This window comes from Eptatretus burgeri, chromosome 4 (genome assembly GCF_056783735.1).
Source record: "Eptatretus burgeri isolate ZD-2024b chromosome 4, Ebu_testis_v1, whole genome shotgun sequence".
Lineage (NCBI taxonomy): Eukaryota > Metazoa > Chordata > Myxini > Myxiniformes > Myxinidae > Eptatretus > Eptatretus burgeri.
The window spans coordinates 78,790,222-78,809,374 of NC_140964.1; positions in this window are offsets into that span (position 1 = coordinate 78,790,222).

Below are 19,153 nucleotides of genomic sequence, written 5' to 3' on the forward strand. Positions count from 1 at the left end.
CACAGTGAGGTCAAACATCAAAAAAATGATAACTCGAGAACGGAAGAAGCATCCAATGTCAAATTACACCACGTGATTCAGGTGGATGATGGCTAGTGCTGATTCGATTTTGGTCAAAATCGGTCAAAGGTCAAGGTCACGGTGAGGTCAAATATTCGATTTTTGATGGTTTGGTACAGATAACTCGAGAACGGAAGAAGCTACCAATGTCAAATTACACCACGTGATTCAGGAGGGTGTAGGTTAGCGCTGATTAGATTTTTTGTCAAAATCGCATAAAGGTCAAGGTCACAGTGAGGTCAAACATCCAAAACATTCGATTTTTGTTGGTTTGGTACAGAATCATCGAAGAAACTTCTGGTTTGCGTCGCTACCTTCTCAAGAGACAGCTTTTATTAGACAAGGTCAGAGGTCAAGTTGACTATTTCGTAAGTACCAGTCTATGACTGCTTGTTTGTTTGTTTGTTTGTAGGCGCGATAACTTGAGAACGGAAGAAGCTACTAATGTCAAATTACACCACGTGATTCAGGAGGGTGATGGATAGTGCTGATTAGATTTTGGTCAAAATCGGTCAAAGGTCAAGGTCACGGTGTGGTCAAATATTCGATTTTTGATGGTTTGGTACAGATAACTCAAGAACGGAAGAAGCAACCAATGTCAAATTACACCACGTGATTCAGGAGGGTGATGGCTAGTGCTGATTAGATTTTGTTCAAAATCGGTAAAAGGTCAAGGTCACAGTGAGGTCAAACATCCAAAAAATGATAACTCGAGAACGGAAGAAGCTTCCAATGTCAAATTACACCACGTGATTCAGGAGGGTGATGGCTAGTGCTGATTCGATTTTGGTCAAAATCGGTCAAAGGTCAAGGTCACAGTGAGGTCAAACATCCAAAAAATCATAACTCGAGAACGGAAGAAGCTTCCAATATCAAATTACACCACGTGATTCAGGAGGGTGATGGCTAGTGCTGATTAGATTTTGGTCAAAATCGGTCAAAGGTCAAGGTCACAGTGAGGTCAAACATCCAAAAAATGATAACTCGAGAACGGAAGAAGCTTCCAATGTCAAATTACACCACGTGATTCAGGAGGGTGGTGGCTAGCGCTGATTAGATTTTTTGTCAAAATCGGTCAAACGTCAAGGTCACAGTGAGGTCAAACATCCAAAACATTCGATTTTTGATGGTTTGGTGCAGAATCATTGTATAAACTTCTGGTTTGCGTCGCTACCTTCTCAAGAGACAGCTTTTATTAGACAAGGTCAGAGGTCAAGTTGACGATTTCGTAAGTACCAGTCTATGACTGCTTGTTTATTTTTTCATTTCTGGACACTTTCCAACGGTTCTGTGATTTTTTCCTGATGTATCCGCTTCAATGTCTGTCAGCAGACAAAATTACTGTGCTTCCACATTGTCTCTGGTCGCTCACCTGCATTTTTTAAATTTATTTATTTTCATTGATATATTTTCATGAACAGATGCTTTCCAACGGTTCTGTGATTTTTCTCGATGTATCAGCTTCGATGTCCATTGTTATGCAAAATTGCTGTGCTTCCCCATGATCTTGGGTCACTTACCTGCATTTTTTTCATTTATTTATTTTCATTCATTTATATTTTCATTTACGGACGCTTTCAAATGGTTCTGTGATTTTTCCTGGAGTATCAGTTTCTATGTCCATCGGCATGCTAAATTTCAGCTTTCTACATCACACGGAAGGTACCAATCTTTAATATCAGCGAGTCAGTGAGTGGTGAGAATGAGCTTTATATATTACATATACATTGTAAATGCTTGGCATGTTTTTAGATTTTAATTGCTTGGAGTGTTTTGAGATTTTCCATGCTTGGCCTGTTTTTAGGTTTTAAATGCTTGGCATGTTTTTAAATTTTAAATGCTTGGTGTGTTTTTTGATTTTAAATGCTTGGCGTGTTTTTAGATTTTAAATGCTTGGAGTGTTTTTAGATTTTAATTGCTTGGAGTGTTTTTAGATTTTAATTGCTTGGAGTGTTTTGAGATTTTCCATGCTTGGCCTGTTTTTTGGTTTCAAATGCTTGGCATGTTTTTAGATTTTAAATGCATCGTGTGTTTTTAGATTTTAAATGCTTGTCGTGTTTTTAGATTTTAAATGCTTGGAGTGTTTTGAGATTTTCCATGCTTGGCCTGTTTTTAGGTTTTAAATGCTTGGCATGTTTTTAAATTTTAAATGCTTGGTGTGTTTTTTGATTTTAAATGCTTGCGTGTTTTTCGATTTTAAATGCTTGGCGTGTTTTTAGATTTTAAATGCTTGGAGTGTTTTTAGATTTTAATTGCTTGGAGTGTTTTTAGATTTTAATTGCTTGGAGTGTTTTGAGATTTTCCATGCTTGGCCTGTTTTTTGGTTTCAAATGCTTGGCATGTTTTTAGATTTTAAATGCATCGTGTGTTTTTAGATTTTAAATGCTTGTCGTGTTTTTAGATTTTAAATGCTTGGAGTGTTTTGAGATTTTCCATGCTTGGCCTGTTTTTAGGTTTTAAATGCTTAGCATGTTTTTAAATTTTAAATGCTTGGAGTGTTTTTAGATTTTAAATGCATAGTGTGTTTTTAGATTTTAAATGCTTGGTGTGTTTTTAGATTTTAAATGCTTGGAGTGTTTTTAGATTTTAAATGCTTGTCGTGTTTTTAGATTTTAAACGCATAGTGTGTTTTTAGATTTTAAATGCTTGGTGTGCTTTTAGATTTTAAATGCTTGGAGTGTTTTTAGATTTTAATTGTTTGGAGTGTTTTGAGATTTTACAAGCTTGGCCTGTTTTTAGATTTTAAATGCTTGGTGTGTTTTTAGATTTTAAATGCTTGGAGTGTTTTTAGATTTTAAATGCTTGGAGTGTTTTTAGATTTTAAATGCTTGGAGTGTTTTTAGATTTTAAATGCTTGGAGTGTTTTTAGATTTTAATTGCTTGGAGTGTTTTGAGATTTTCCATGCTTGGCCTGTTTTTATGTTTTAAATGCTTGGCATGTTTTTAGATTTTAAATGCATCGTGTGTTTTTAGATTTTAAATGCTTGTCGTGTTTTGAGATTGTAAATGCATAGTGTGTTTTTAGATTTTAAATGCTTGGTGTGTTTTGAGATTTTAAAAGCTTGGAGTGTTTTGAGATTTTACAAGCTTGGCCTGTTTTTAGATTTTAAATGCTTGGTGTGTTTTTAGATTTTAAATGCATCGTGTGTTTTTAGATTTTAAATGCTTGTCGTGTTTTTAGATTTACAAATGCATAGTGTGTTTTTAGATTTTAAATGCTTGTCGTGTTTTTAGATTTTAAATGCATAGTGTGTTTTTAGATTTTAAATGCTTGTCCTGTTTTTAGATTTTAAATGTTTGGACTGTTTTTAGATTTTAAATGCTTGGAGTGTTTTTAGATTTTAAATGCTTGGAGTGTTTTTAGATTTTAATTGCTTGGAGTGTTTTGAGATTTTTCCATGCTTGGCCTGTTTTTAGGTTTTAAATGCTTAGCATGTTTTCAAATTTTAAATGCTTGGAGGGTTTTTAGATTTTTAATGCTTTTCGTGTTTTTAGATTTTAAATGCATAGTGTGTTTTTAGATTTAAAATGCTTGTCTTATTTTTAGAATTAAAATGCTTGGGTTTTTCAGGATCTTTCGACATATAGTCTTTAGAGATCTTGTGTAGACATATTGGTGTGTTTTTAATTTTAAATGCTTGTCGTGTTTTTCGATTTTAAATGCATAGTGTGTTTTTAGATTTTAAATGCTTGTCTTGTTTTTAAATTTTAAATGCTTGGAGTGTTTTTAGATTTTAAATGCTTGGAGTGTTTTTAGATTTTAAATGCTTGTCGTGTTTTTAGATTTTAAACGCATCGTGTGTTTTTAGATTTTAAATGCTTGGTGTGCTTTTAGATTTTAAATGCTTGGAGTGTTTTTAGATTTTAATTGCTTGGAGTGTTTTGAGATTTTACAAGCTTGGCCTGTTTTTAGATTTTAAATGCTTGGTGTGTTTTTAGATTTTAAATGCTTGGAGTGTTTTTAGATTTTAAATGCTTGGAGTGTTTTTAGATTTTAAATGCTTGGAGTGTTTTTAGATTTTAATTGCTTGGAGTGTTTTGAGATTTTCCATGCTTGGCCTGTTTTTATGTTTTAAATGCTTGGCATGTTTTTAGATTTTAAATGCATCGTGTGTTTTTAGATTTTAAATGCTTGTCGTGTTTTGAGATTGTAAATGCATAGTGTGTTTTTAGATTTTAAATGCTTGGTGTGTTTTTAGATTTTAAAAGCTTGGAGTGTTTTGAGATTTTACAAGCTTGGCCTGTTTTTAGATTTTAAATGCTTGGTGTGTTTTTAGATTTACAAATGCATAGTGTGTTTTTAGATTTTAAATGCTTGTCGTGTTTTTAGATTTTAAATGCATAGTGTGTTTTTAGATTTTAAATGCTTGTCCTGTTTTTAGATTTTAAATGTTTGGACTGTTTTTAGATTTTAAATGCTTGGAGTGTTTTTAGATTTTAAATGCTTGGAGTGTTTTTAGATTTTAATTGCTTGGAGTGTTTTGAGATTTTTCCATGCTTGGCCTGTTTTTAGGTTTTAAATGCTTAGCATGTTTTCAAATTTTAAATGCTTGGAGGGTTTTTAGATTTTTAATGCTTTTTGTGTTTTTAGATTTTAAATGCATAGTGTGTTTTTAGATTTAAAATGCTTGTCTTATTTTTAGAATTAAAATGCTTGGGTTTTTCAGGATCTTTCGACATATAGTCTTTAGAGATCTTGTGTAGACATATTGGTGTGTTTTTAATTTTAAATGCTTGTCGTGTTTTTCGATTTTAAATGCATAGTGTGTTTTTAGATTTTAAATGCTTGTCTTGTTTTTAGATTTTAAATGCTTGGAGTGTTTTTAGATTTTAATTGCTTGGAGTGTTTTGAGATTTTACAAGCTTGGCCTGTTTTTAGGTTTTAAATGCTTGGCATGTTTTTAAATTTTAAATGCTTGGAGGGTTTTTAGATTTTAAATGCTTGTCGTGTTTTTAGATTTTAAATGCTTGTCGTGTTTTTAGAATTAAAATGCTTGGGTTTTTCAGGATCTTTAGATATATTGGTGTGTTTTTAGATTTTAAATGTTTGGTGTGTTTTTAGATTTTAAATGCTTGAAGTGTTTTTGGATTTTTAACTCTTGGGGTGTTTTTGATTTAAATGCTGGGAGTGTTGTTAGATTTTTAATTATTGGGGTGTTTTTGATTTTAAATGCTCGGAGTGTTTTACATTTTAAATGCTTGGAGTGTTTTTAGATTTTAAATGCTTGTCGTGTTTTTAGATTTTAAATGCATAGTGTGTTTTTAGATTTTAAATGCTTGGTGTGTTTATGTTATTAAAAAGATTTAAAATCAAAAACACCCCAATGATTAAAAATCTCACAACACTCCGAGCATTTAAAATCAAAAACACCCCAAGAGTTAAAAATCCAAAAACACTCCAAGCATTTAAAATCAAAAAACACACCTAACATTTAAAATCTAAAAACACACCAATATGTCTAAAAATCCTGAAAAACCCAAGCATTTTAATTTTAAAACACGACAAGCATTTAAAATCTAAAAAAACACACTATGCATTTACAATTCTCTTTTTAAAAAATAATAAGAATGGAAAGTTTTTTTAATGGATTATTTTGGCTGGAATGGTGTCCATCGCGTTGATGATCTGATCGATAATACGAGGTGGTTTCGTGTTGCAGCACTAGCAGTTAAGGTCGGCATGCGCTCCAACTGCATGATATCAATCTTATCATGTGGAGTACTGTACTTTATGTATACCACAGAGTTAAGGTGTACCAAGAGCAATTTCCTCACACTGGTGATTACTCAATTGATTGAGAGTCAAACCTTTGTTTCCCTCATCTATAACTCACTCCCACCATAACGACTTCTGGCTCAATTGTTAAATACTTGCCGAAAACACATTTTGGAATTACCTCTCCAGCGGGTCTGAAAAATCGACATAAATTATACCATGCCTGCGTTACAGCAATTAGACCCTTCCTTAGGAATCTGGCATGGAAGTGGTATGATTGCTTGCCTCCAAAATACCCCTTCCAATCTAACTGTAAAGCCTATTATCATGTGCTTATTCCTAAGAAAACTGCCAACCTTTTTTGGAGATTAACACATTGGGTATTACCCACAAATGAGCTTTAACATGGTTTTCATCCACAATATCTGAACAATGTCGTTTTGACGGAGCCTTCGAGACCTTGTCACATGCTTATGCTGAATGGACACGCTCGATTCCTTCATTTAGTTTGCTTCACAAAATGTGCACTAAGCGTTCTCTAAAATTCACTTTCAAAGTTTTTTTGGTGGGTTTTGTCTTCAATACACACCCAAAAGAAGTATTTTTAGGCAACTATCTCATGGTTGTAGCAAAGAAGTTTATATATCGCTCAAGGAAAGTGAAACTTCAAATCCTTTGAGATATGCAGAAAATCCTCCAGCCTTGATTTAAAAGACTTGTATTTGCCGTATGTTAAAATGGAATTTTGTTTTTATGAATACAAACATCTATGAATAAAACACAGATTAAAAAAAATAAATAAATATATATATATATATATATATATATATATATATATATATATATATATATATATATAAATATAGGTGTTAAATAACAAACTTGACATTGTTCTAAATTGTTGTTTAACCACAGATTTATTACTTTGTAAATATGTAACTTCTAATTTGAATATGTATATTGTGTGTCTTTCCCCACTGTTTTAATTTTTTACTGCTTTATCATAAAATATATAAAAATCAAGTCTCTCTGAGCACAGAGTTCAAGTAGCTGGTGCCCATTCTCATTGATCTTGCCAACACTGTGGTAACTGAGGCATGTCAGCCATGAATCCTAGTCTGATCCAACACATACATTAAAGTCACCAGGAACAAACAACTTCTCACAGTGTGGCATGTTCTCAAGAAAATCCTGCGAAAAGTTGTAGAAACGGTCTTTGGCTTCTGTAGTAGCATGTAGCTTCTGTAATAGCATATAAAGTTGGTGCATAGGCACTGATGATGGTGACAAAAACCTCCTACAGAGTGAAATGCAATCAGATATTTCCATAGGTGTCTCTAATTGTCTGTGTCAGTCTGTGCCTGACTGCAAAGTCGATGTCATGCTCATGGTGGGCTCCAGCACTCTTGACAGGCCAGTAGAATGTGAAGTTGACTTCACGTACAGAGCCAGTGTCAGCCAGTCTTGTCTACTTATTGTAGGACAGCAGTGTTGATGTTCAGTGTATGTAGCTCACAGTCAATCAGTGCTGTCTTGCGGACATCCTCTGTTGACTGTAGGCCTGTACTCATGAGTGGGTCATCTTCTATTCCACTCATTATAATAGCAGTAATATGAAGCCTGGTGGTGGGTTAACTGTTAAGGTGACTGCTTTGAGATCTTAAGGTCTTGAGTCCAAGCCTCTGTCATGCTGATGAAATAACACCAGCTTGGTTGACTAACTTACTGGTTAGAGGGGCACAGCTGCACTTCCAGAAAATGATGCAACCAGTAGGCACAGGCTGCAAACGAAACAACAACAAGCAGAAATATGCAGAGGCTGTGAACAAAATGTGTCGATTCTGTTCCTTTTATTTTTATTCTGTCTTCCCTGTTTCCTAACTCCCTCTTGATAGTTCTACTGTTATTATCTCTGCCACCGAAGGGGGATGGGGGTTGTTTTCACCCCTGTTTGTCTGTTTGTTTGTTTGTGAACAGGATATTTCAAAAAGTTGTGGACGGATTCGGACGAAACTTGGTGGACAGGTTGGGTGTGTGACAAGAAAGAACTAATTTGATTTTGGTGAAGATCCGAATCCGGAATTTTTAAAGTGATTCTTCACTATTGAGTGATTGGGCTAAACTGATATATAGCACGATATCTCAAAAAGTTATGGACGGATTCGGACCAAAACCTGGTGGATGAGTTGGTTAGGTGACAATAACAAGATGATTAAATTTTAGTTCAGTTCCCAATCCAGATCCGGCTAATCAGTGGGAGACAAGATGTGAACTCTTTGGCCTGGTGGAGGTATACACTCTACCGAGTGGCCGTTCTTGTTTCTACCTTTGTCAAAGCTTTTTTTGGGTTGTGGTTCCAACATCCTTCGTTTCAGCAATCCTTCACCTTTAACCCTTGGAGACATCGATCCTTTTAATTTCTGCAGATGCATTGAAGGGTTCACAGTGACCTCCATATGTTTTGCATTGGTTGTAAAATATTTGAAGGTGAAAAACTGAAATAACTGCCATGCGTCTTTTTTATATTCAAAGTCAAGGCTCATGGAAGGGCTGCAACATGACAGATCAGGATGCAACAGAACAAATGGAACAGTCCAAAGAGAGGGGGCAAACGCACATAACCAACCCCGCCCAGCACAACCAATCCCACGCAGCACAACAAGTACCCCGAGCTGCACAACCAACCCCGCCCAAAACAACCAACCCCATGCAACACAACCAGGACCCTGCTCTGCACAACCAGTACCCTGCTCAGCACAACCAACACTGTGCAGCACAAGCAACCCCATGCAGCACAACCTACCCTGCTCCGCACAACCAGGACCCCGCTCTGCACAACCAGTACCCTGCTCTGCACAACCAGTACCCTGCTCCGCACAACCAAGACTGTGCAGCACAACCTACCCTGCGCAGCACAACTAACACCGCCCAGCACAATCAACTCTGCCCAGCACAACTAACACTGCCCAGCACCCCCCAGCACAACCAACCCTGTGCAGCACAACCAACACCACCCAGCACAACCAACACTGTGCAACTATTGGGGATGCCTCTTCGTGGTGGTTGCACTCCCGCCCCCTCCACTCCCAACACAAGTTGGGGGGAGGAGGGGGGTAAATCTTTTCAACTGTTCTCTGCTGCCCAGATTCGGCGGAGCAGCACAGTCAGTCAGAGCACCGATTTGTCCCCGTGGACTCCTCTCATCTTCCACACTAGCATCTTACCCACAAACACTCAAACACCACACATCATACCCCCACATGCATCACATATCCACAACAAACGTTTTTCTTTTCTTTTTTTTTCTTTGGGGAGTGATCTCCCTCCAGCAGTCCTCCCCCTTTCTCCTCATTCTAGCCAGGGACATAGAAACCAACCTGGGGCCCTGACCACCTCAACCCTAGAAATGCACACATAACCTTAATATCCTCCAATACAACACAGATGACTTCGTCAGCAAGGCCATGCAACTTAAACACTTCATTCTCACAAACAACGTTCATGTAGTCATCCAACAAGAAACCAAATTACACGAGAAAAACAAAACACCAGCCACCCCAATTATGCACCAATACACTCATGCAGACCAAATGCCAGAGGTGAAGGCCTCATCACATACATTCACAATTCAATTCAATACTCAGATATTACACAAGAAGCAAAATCACTTCTACCACCAAACAACACACTTGAAATTCAAGCCATCAAAATTAAAACTCGGAACAAAGCACACACAATCATCATAAACATTTACATACCAGAGGACACATGCCCCACTGTACCAACCATATACTCACCATAACTACAGAACCTTTGCTCCCTCCCAAACACCATCATCGGAGAGGACTTCAATGCCACAGACACGGCCTGGTACACTCATCACCAACCAAACACCCAAGGCCAAACCATTGCCACACAACTAAGTTCGTTATTTATATTGAATTATCTTGGCAAACACACACACACACACACACACACACACACACACACACACACACACACACACCAAGCTGGTTACAATAACTCATCACCAGACGTAACATTCTGTTTACCATTACTTTGCACCACAACCACGTGGAGAACAGATCACCTACCTGTCATCATGACCATAAACACAGCTATAGACCTCAACGTAAACAAAAACAAAATATTCACCAATTACAAAAAAGTGATATGGGATAACTTTGTGCATGACACTGAACAAGAATTCCAACAACTCAACAATAACAAGATCACCAACACTGACATCAACATAAAATAGTTCAACATGATTTTCACAACCGCAGCTACTAAATACATTCCAAAGGGCAATATCAAGAAATATAACCCCAACTACTCGACATAAATCGCACACCTCATCAAACAATGAGACAAGTTAAAACACAACACAAACACCCAAAGCACCAGACAGACATAGTACAAGCCGGTAAGCGACAAGGGTGGTCGCTATATAATTGCATACTCGTCATACAGTTTTGGACGGATCGGGCTGAAATTTTTTGACAAAGGGTTGATTATAGTGCGCAATATTCCAGAGTGGCGGAAGCCGATTTTTGATTTTCGAAAAAAAAATATATATAAATATTTTTTGGATTTTTTCTAAAATTTCAAAGTTCCGTTGCTAGGCAACGGTGGCATCCATAGCAACGGTGCTCAAAAGCATACAACTAGATCCTGGTATGAACCTACCAGTCAAGTTTCATCAAAATCGGTGCAATCCTCTGGCCTCCAGAGCTGTCCATTACATACATACAGACAGACGGAAAACCTGAGAATAACGGTAATCTAGCGACTGCCCAACAAAGGATTCAAACACTAAACACAGAAATCAACAACAAAATAATAGTGAAACAATACAAAACTCGGACTCCTTTTTACGCACACTAGACCACTTAACCAATACCAAACACTTGTACAAAACCATAAACAGAATCACTAACTCCACCGGTGGTATAACACCCTCATATTCAGCCATAACTAGCACAGACAACATACCATAAGAGAAACAACAAGCTCACATCCTCAAAGACCACTATGCAAACACAACTCATAGAGAACCCAGAAAAGTGAAAGGAATTTTACAACTTGACACCACCATCACGCCATTCACTGTGTGGTGGAAAAGAACTCAATTTCCACATTGGATCAGCATACAAACGGAGAATCTTTAATTTCCTACATAATGGACTTCACTCAATGAATGAAGAACACTCAATGATTCACTGAAATATTCGAATGGACTTCACGGAAACAGAAGCCTGAAGTAATCCCTATTATACACAATTTGACATTCCAATGGGAGGGTGAAGACATTTGGCAATTCAACTAGGGGATGAGCTGATAACCACAAGGCAAAATAACTCAAAACTGCAATACGTGTCCACTTTGGGTGGGAGGCAGAGAATGACATAATCATGGCAAAAGTTGTGGTGTTATCAACCAGGTCACCCTGTTTCTCTGCAGCCAGCAAGACCTTTTTTCATAGTAAGATATTCTTTTTATCGATATGAAGGTAAAAATTCTTTCGGGAAAAGGGAAACATTATTGACAGCCAATTCAACTGCAGTCCAAAAATTAAATTTATAAAGTCCCAGAAACAATTATAATTGAGAATACATGAATATAATTATTTTTCTTCCACATCCCCCCCCCCCATATTTCCGATCAGGAAAAATTTGAATAATCATGTTACACATGATCACCATACCCCGTTCCTAGAGGAGAAAAGATATCCCATACACAAGTTCAATTAAGAATGGCAGCGAGCGCTCATAGGAGAAGAATGCTGGACGACGGCCTTTTCAATAGTGTCCCAGCCAGGTTAATGAGTGAGTTTAACATGCTCATCTTATCTCCTCAGGAAGGGGGTAGTGTCATGATCACGTGTTGAATGCCCAATCACCCAAATCTGGATTCTCTCCATCATCCAATCTTTCGGTGGAAGTTCTTCCAAAGCTTCATTAGACTAAATCGTATACTGCATAGTTCAACTGCTCTCAACACTCCGAAACAAACAAAATCAAGGCTAAGCATCTAACATACATTACATGTTATATCAAATTTTACCCATTCCTTTCCATTTTTCACAGCTAAATGACATGCTAAAATCGAAAGAAATCTCAGTTGTATGTGTACTCAAAAACAATAATTTAATTTAATATTTCCATATAGAAAGGGCAGCAGTATTTATCATGGTTCCAATTTGCAATCAACAATTTTAGAAAGGTCTCTTCAGTTTGTATCATTAAAAAGGAATGCTTTGAGAGGAAAGTTACCCCCTCTTTAAGCATGAGGCAATCAGTAAAGGTTCCTTTAGTAAGGGCAATGTTGTAGTAGCACAATTGAAACGAGGACAAATGTGTCCAAGAGCAGCGTCCTAAAGGTTTTGTCGACTAAAAAAAAAACAAAAAAAAAACAACAACAACAACAACTTCCGATATTTCGTCACGTGCCGTGATTAAGCCAATAGCGAGACCCGTCATAGTGTATTTACGTTTTTACGAAATATAGTGTATTTACGAAATAAATAATGTATTTACGAAATTACAATATATTAAATGGAATAATCTTTAAATAGTAACGTGAACTTTTCGAAACTTTAAAGCAAATGTCTGAATATATTTAAAAGTTCATGATAGACGCTCTCAAAAGGCACCGTCTATGTGAGGATGTGTACATATGCTTAGTATTTAAGGAGATCCGGATCGTGTATATAAAGGAGCCGCGTCCTAATATAAAGGTTTTGTTCTTCACAAGAAGAAGAACAAGAAGAACAAGAAGAAGAACAAGAAGAACAAGAACAACGCCGAGCTCTCTATGAGCAGCGTTCGCTACGCGAGACGCTGCTAAAAACTATGATAACAAATAACATGTCCAACAAAACTCAACAATTTTGTCCACCAACCTCCAAAGATCCCTTCTCGTCAAGAAAAATATTCCATTATCTGTATAATAATTATGAAAGCTTGCTTCTTCTTCTTCAATGTAGTTTAATTTGTCTGAGCTGTAAGAACAACACTCTAACCCAACAAGAGGACAGGCTCCCCCTTTTGGAGCAAGTTCCAAATCTAAAGCGATTCGATTTTGCACAGTTACTATTTTAACATTGCAATAATTTTAACATTCATATCTGCGAAACAATCCAGTTTCATTCACAAGCAGCCATTATTTATTTATTTATTGAGCTAACTTAGCACTTCCGTGCTGAGGAAAGATGGTGATGTCGGTGTTAGAAATACTTCAACTTACTTCGTTGCAAATTTTGAAATTTGGGTAAGTCAACATACAAGAAGTACCACTTAATCAAAAATCACGCACCTGTCCAATGAATCAGAAAACAAATGCCTATTGAGTGCAGCCTGTGGCTGCTGGTTGCATCATTGTTGGGACGCGGCTTTTTGCTGCTGATGCAGTGTCCCCTTGCCAGTACACTGGTGCTCATTTTGAAGGATGGCAGGCTGAGTCAACCCCCTGGTGTATTAATTCAGCGGCCCAACGGGGCTTGAACTCAGGATCCTAGGATCCCAAGCCGCCGCCCGAGCCACGAAGCCAACACCAGGAGAAAACAAATAAAATAGGTAATATTTTAATTGGCTTGTGGTGTCATTGCACTATTTTCAATAATATATTTCTTACACTCCGACCAATTTAACATTCGTTTCACATGCTAATGCCTTCTGCACTAGGAATGATTCTTGTTTATATTTTATTTTTGTTTGTCTTTCCACAAAATATGGAGACATTTTACTTAAATACAGTTAGGCGTGGACCAGCGACTAATCAGTGAGGGCAATACAATTACAATACATGGTACAATTCCTAATTCCATGAATTCATTTCATAATTGCTGTTGGTCTAGCCATTCTTCCAGCCATTCTGCATTATGGTTATGTAAATACCATGCTGATTTCCCTCATATATTGATTTTCCCTTACAGTTAACTTATGATCCCTAATATATAATATTGGCCAATCTGTCGATCACTTTAATCACATAGCCCCTCCTTCAATATCATGGAAGTACCTCAACTTAATATATTATCTCGATTCAATTCTCAGTAACTTTTGTATACCCTTAATTAATAGAGGTCTATCAACGAGGTCCATAGCTGCAGTGATTGATAATATATCAATCACTCAATACAAGTTATCAATAACCAACGGTGTACCTTATTGTGATATAACTGATCATTTACATGTGTTCCAAGTTACTGGTTTTAAATGATACTGCTGTTCCAAAAGTGCAAACACTACGAGACTTATATGATAAAGGTTTCTCAATTTGTAATTCCAAAACAAAACTTGATATTAATGATAACCAAAAGAAACATAATGATTCGAAGACTATTGTGAATTTTAATGGGGAAAAAGACGCAATGAACACAAACAATCTTGTGCCTCCAGTGCTCACAATGAGTTTTTTTTTTCTTTTATGAGCTGAGTCTGAAAGTAATTAACTAAGTTACCGAACACAACTTCCATTAGCTACCAACTGTTTGTTCCCCATGTTTATGTATATGACAACAAACCTGGTGCATGCAAACATTATCACGAGTATCACTTGTTGGTCCTATTGACCATAAGAGTTTCCCCATCACTACCATACAGGTCAAAGCACACTGGTAATTCAAAGCTAAGTTGTTATAATTACATTAATTAACAGGAATAATTAAACAAGTAGCATGGCTATCATTGTAGTCACAGGGCAATTCTTTTGGAAGTCTTTCTCCGGCTCTCAGCTCTGCGAACTCCCCCATAGTAAGAGTGGGGTCCACGCCGCTCAGCCTTGACATTTTACAGCAGTGCGAGTTGCCGAGCTGCGGACCACACTTTGGTTGCAGAGCGTCCATTTGGGAGCATTTGGGAACAAAACTTGACAACATGGTTAAAAGATCCTTTTCTTTTATGATCAATGTAGCTGAAAAATCTTGAAAAATAATTTGTAACCAATCTTTCTCATCACTATTCGGAATTCCATCAACATTTTAAATCTCTGACATTGTCCATTTCATTTATCCACTTCTCTCTCACTTATACAGCAAAATGCTGCAATATCCCATTACATTTACTCTAGCCATCTAATCACTTACTCTTACCTTTTAAATACAAATCAACTTCTTTCTTAAAACAAATAAATATAGTTTAAACCTCTGTTTTTTTTTTAAAACAGGTGTACAAAAATTGTCGAGTTATTTGCATAGTTGAGTCACCAGGCGAATGGCACTCCAAATTGCAGCTCAAAACACACTCCGTCCATGCATGTCGCTATCTCGGTAGAACCTCCACCATCCTTTCCCCAAATCATGTTTAACCTTACTGTGGGGGAAGCATGGCAGGATTTGAACCTGCTGTTAGCACCCAACTGGTTCCTCTTCCCCTGATTGGCTACTCCAGATGACCGTTAAGTTCAAACTCCACCTTTGGAGTGTATTATTTATCCAATTTTGCTTAAACAGGTTTATGATCTATCAGTCAGGTCAGGGCAGGTCAGGTATGGGAGCATGTGCCACAACAGCGCGTCACTGCGTCCACTTTCCGCCGGTACTCCAGGGCCTCCGTCTGGCCATCCCCCAGGCAGATGCCAGGCCCATCCCCATCTCCTTGAGATAATGGTCAACCTGCTGCAACCACGAGGCATGTGGTCGGCCCACTGGCCTCCTCCACTCATGAGACTCCCTCGTTGAGAGAATCTGGTGAGCAGGATCAGCGTCAGGAAAACGAGCCACATGTCCATACAGCCACAACTGACGCTCACAGACTATGCAGGTAACAAATCTCATTTGAGTCCCTCTCAGCAACCGCTCGTTGGACACAAAATCCGACCAGCGATAGCCAAGTATTCTCCAAAGAGACCTGGTACCAAAGGAATTAAGTCTCTGTCTCAGATCCTTGGTCAGAGTCCAAGTCTCGCATCCATATAGCAAGACTGGAAGTACCAAGGACCTGAAGACTTGGACTTTCGTCCTCCCGCACAGGTACCGGCAGGGCCACACCCCATGATCCAGTGAATCCATGACTCCCCAGGCCCGACCCAGACGTCTATTGACCTCTGACTTGCAGCCAGCAGAGATATGAATATCACTGCCAAGGTAAGTGAATCTCTCCATGACCTCAACATCCTCACCACAAACAGACACAGACAGGACAACAGCATCCAAGATGTCACCGAAAGCCTGGATCTTAGTTTTGACCCAAGAAACCCGTAATCCCAGCGGCTCCGACTCCTCATTCAGCACCTCGAGGGCCCCCAAAAGGATATCTAAAGTCTCTGCAAAGATGACTGCATCATCTGCAAAATCAAGGTCCGAGATCTTGACATTCCCAAACGATGCACCGCAGCTAGATCTCTCCGACATCCTCCCTAAAATCCAGTCCATACAAGTGCTGAAAAGTGTGGGGGCCAGTACACACCCCTGACGAACTCCAGTAACAACTGGAAATAAGTCAGAGATGGTACCACCACACTTCACAGCACTCTCAGTACCAGAGTAGAGTTCAGACATCAGATCGATCAGTTTTGGTGGCACCCCACGAAGACCAACAATCCTCCAGAGGAGATCCGGATTCACTGAATCGAACGCTTTACAGAGATCAACATAGGCTGCAAGCAGACCCTGCCAAAACTCTCATCTGCGTTCAGTGAGGACACGAAGGGCAAGGATACGGTCAATCGTTGACCTCTTTGGTGTAAAGCCTGACTGCTATGGATGCTGGTGCTCAAGCAGATGGTGGCGAACCCTATCAAGCATTATCCGAGCAAAGACCTTGCCCGGCACTGAGAGCAGCGTCACCCCTCGGTAGTTGTTGCAGTCTTGGCGATCACCCTTCCCTTTCCAGAGAGGGACAACAAGGCCCCTCTTCCAGTCAGTTGGGATGATGCCTGTGTTCCAGGCAGAGCACAAAACTGCATGCAACGACACGAGTGCAGCATTTCCACCAGCCTTGAGAAGTTCAGCATGGATGCCACAGATCCCTGGAGCTTTGCCCCGTTTCAACTGGTTCACCGCAGCCCGTGTTTCCACAAGCGAAGGTGGACCACAGTTGTTTCGAGGGTCAGCAACAGGGATTGTAACACCCTTGACGTCCAACTCGACAGCTGGGGGATCAGCCTGGTACAACCGCTCAAAGTAACTGGCCCAGCGGGCCTTCACTTCAGACTCCTCTGTCAAGAGCCTACCACTCTCCGCTCGAACTGCAGTGCTCCAAGGGATGGGCTTGGATGAATGCAATGCGCGAATTCCCCTGTAAGCGGGACGAGAATCACCTGTCCACAGGTGATGCCCTTCCCCCTCACAGATTCCTCGCACATAGGCCTCCTTGTCCACCCTCAGTGCACGTACAGTTTTACGCCTCAGCTCCCTGAACAGCTCAGCTCTGCCATTCAGCCTGGCCCTGCGACTCTGGTCAATGGTATCCAGTGTCCCTTGAGAGACAAAATTCTTCTTTGCCCTGCGGTGAGCTCCAAGACATCCACCGGCAACATCAAGGACAGAGGTCTTGAAGGCACTCCACTACACTTCAGGACCCCCCAAAGCACCCAGACCCCCAAGTGTCCACTCAGCCTGTTCACAATCTCCTCAGCTACTCTCTCATCCCTGAGCTTGCCAACATCCAGCCTAGGCTGGGATGGTACCATTCTCCACGATTTAAGGTGCAGCTTTAGAGTTGCTACAACAAGCCTGTGGTCAGTATTGAGGAACTGAGCACTCCGGTAGACCCTGCAGTTCTGGATCATCCTCCAACGACCGTCAATGAGGACATGGTCAATCTCCTTTGCCACACTGCCAGCGTTGGAATACCAAGTCCAGCGATGAGCTTGTGGGCGCTGAAACCATGAACCAGCCACCCTAAGTCCATGACTTCTTGCAAAGTCAAGGAACTTAGTGCTATTCTGGTTCATAGTTCCTGACCCATGGGGACCAATACACACCTCATAACCATCCCTATCAGTTCCATTCGATGCATTGAAATCCCCCAAGACTAGAAGTGTATCTCATCTGGGGCACTGATCAACCACAGACCCGAGCGTGGCGTAGAATGCATCCTTCACGGTGAGATCACTCGCCTCAGTCGGAGCATAAACAGAGACCAGAGAAATGACACCTAAGGAGTGACGAATCCTTAATCTCATAATACACTCGTTGACCGGTGTTACCTCTATTATCATTGGGGTCAGCTTATTGGACACAGCTTCAGCAACTCCTTGGGTATGGTAACCATCAGAGCGACCAGACCAATAGTAGGTGTAACCACCCACCATTATCTCACCGCAATCCGGTCTCCGAACCTCAGAGAGAGCTGCAATCCCGATGTCCAAACGCTTGAACTCAGATGATAACAGAGACAGGTGATCATCCTCTCTTAGGGATAGGACATTCCAGGCACCCACCCGAAGGGACCGCCTCAGGTTAACCCAAGGAGACCGCCGTCTGGTGGACGACACCTCAGCACCACTCCGACATGCTCTCCCGCAATCTGACCCAGGGATGTTACCTCGTGGTTTCCCTCCTATCATCAAAGATTGGGGGTCCCAAAGGCTTTGCCCCAATCCCGTCATCTGGTGAGCTGCCCTGTGAAGGGAAGCTGCACAGGAGGTACTCCCACGGAGTGGGTTTTCAGATTTTTTTTGCGTTTTTGCGTTTTGCGGAATGAAGGGTTTTACGGTGGCCGGAGTGCAAATCCTGCCACCAACCTCCTAATGAAAGTAACCCAACTGCAGGAGGATGTCCGCAGACACAGTTGGGCACTAGATATGGATGGCCGTTGGCTCACAAGGAGCTCCCCCGCCCTTTGACAGGTTTTGTTTTTAATCCTGCTGGGTGTCCATATCCAAACACCCTCCTCACCAGAAAATCTGGTGGGGGAGACGGTTTAGTCGCCGACAACACGACCATGGAACAGGTTAGTACTGGTTTACATGGTACCTGTAGCAGGTCACAGATCGAACCTGACCTGACATCTATCAGTGTGACAATAAAAACAAAATTGTAGTCCAATTAAACTCATGAAATAACCTGACAAATAGAGGCCCATATGAAGAAACCAGAGATGTTTTTGCTTTCTGCTATTCGTGCCGGCAGCTGACCTTGGCAGACAAGCCTGCAGATCAAAAGGCTTGGCTTCAAGCCTTTAGAATGTTGTTGTTATGACAAACATGCAAAGGCTGTGAGTCCGAGAAACACCAGCCCCACAAGTCAAAGGCATTTTTATTTTGCTAAGTGTGTAGCTTGCTACATGTCTTTGTCCTGTATTTTTACCCAATTTTCTTCACCACTTGATGCACTTGGTTCACATATCAATTATCTGAGAACCATCTGTGTGGTATCAATCCTCGTTCATCACAAGGTACCAAAATCAGACACAACTACTTTACAAATCA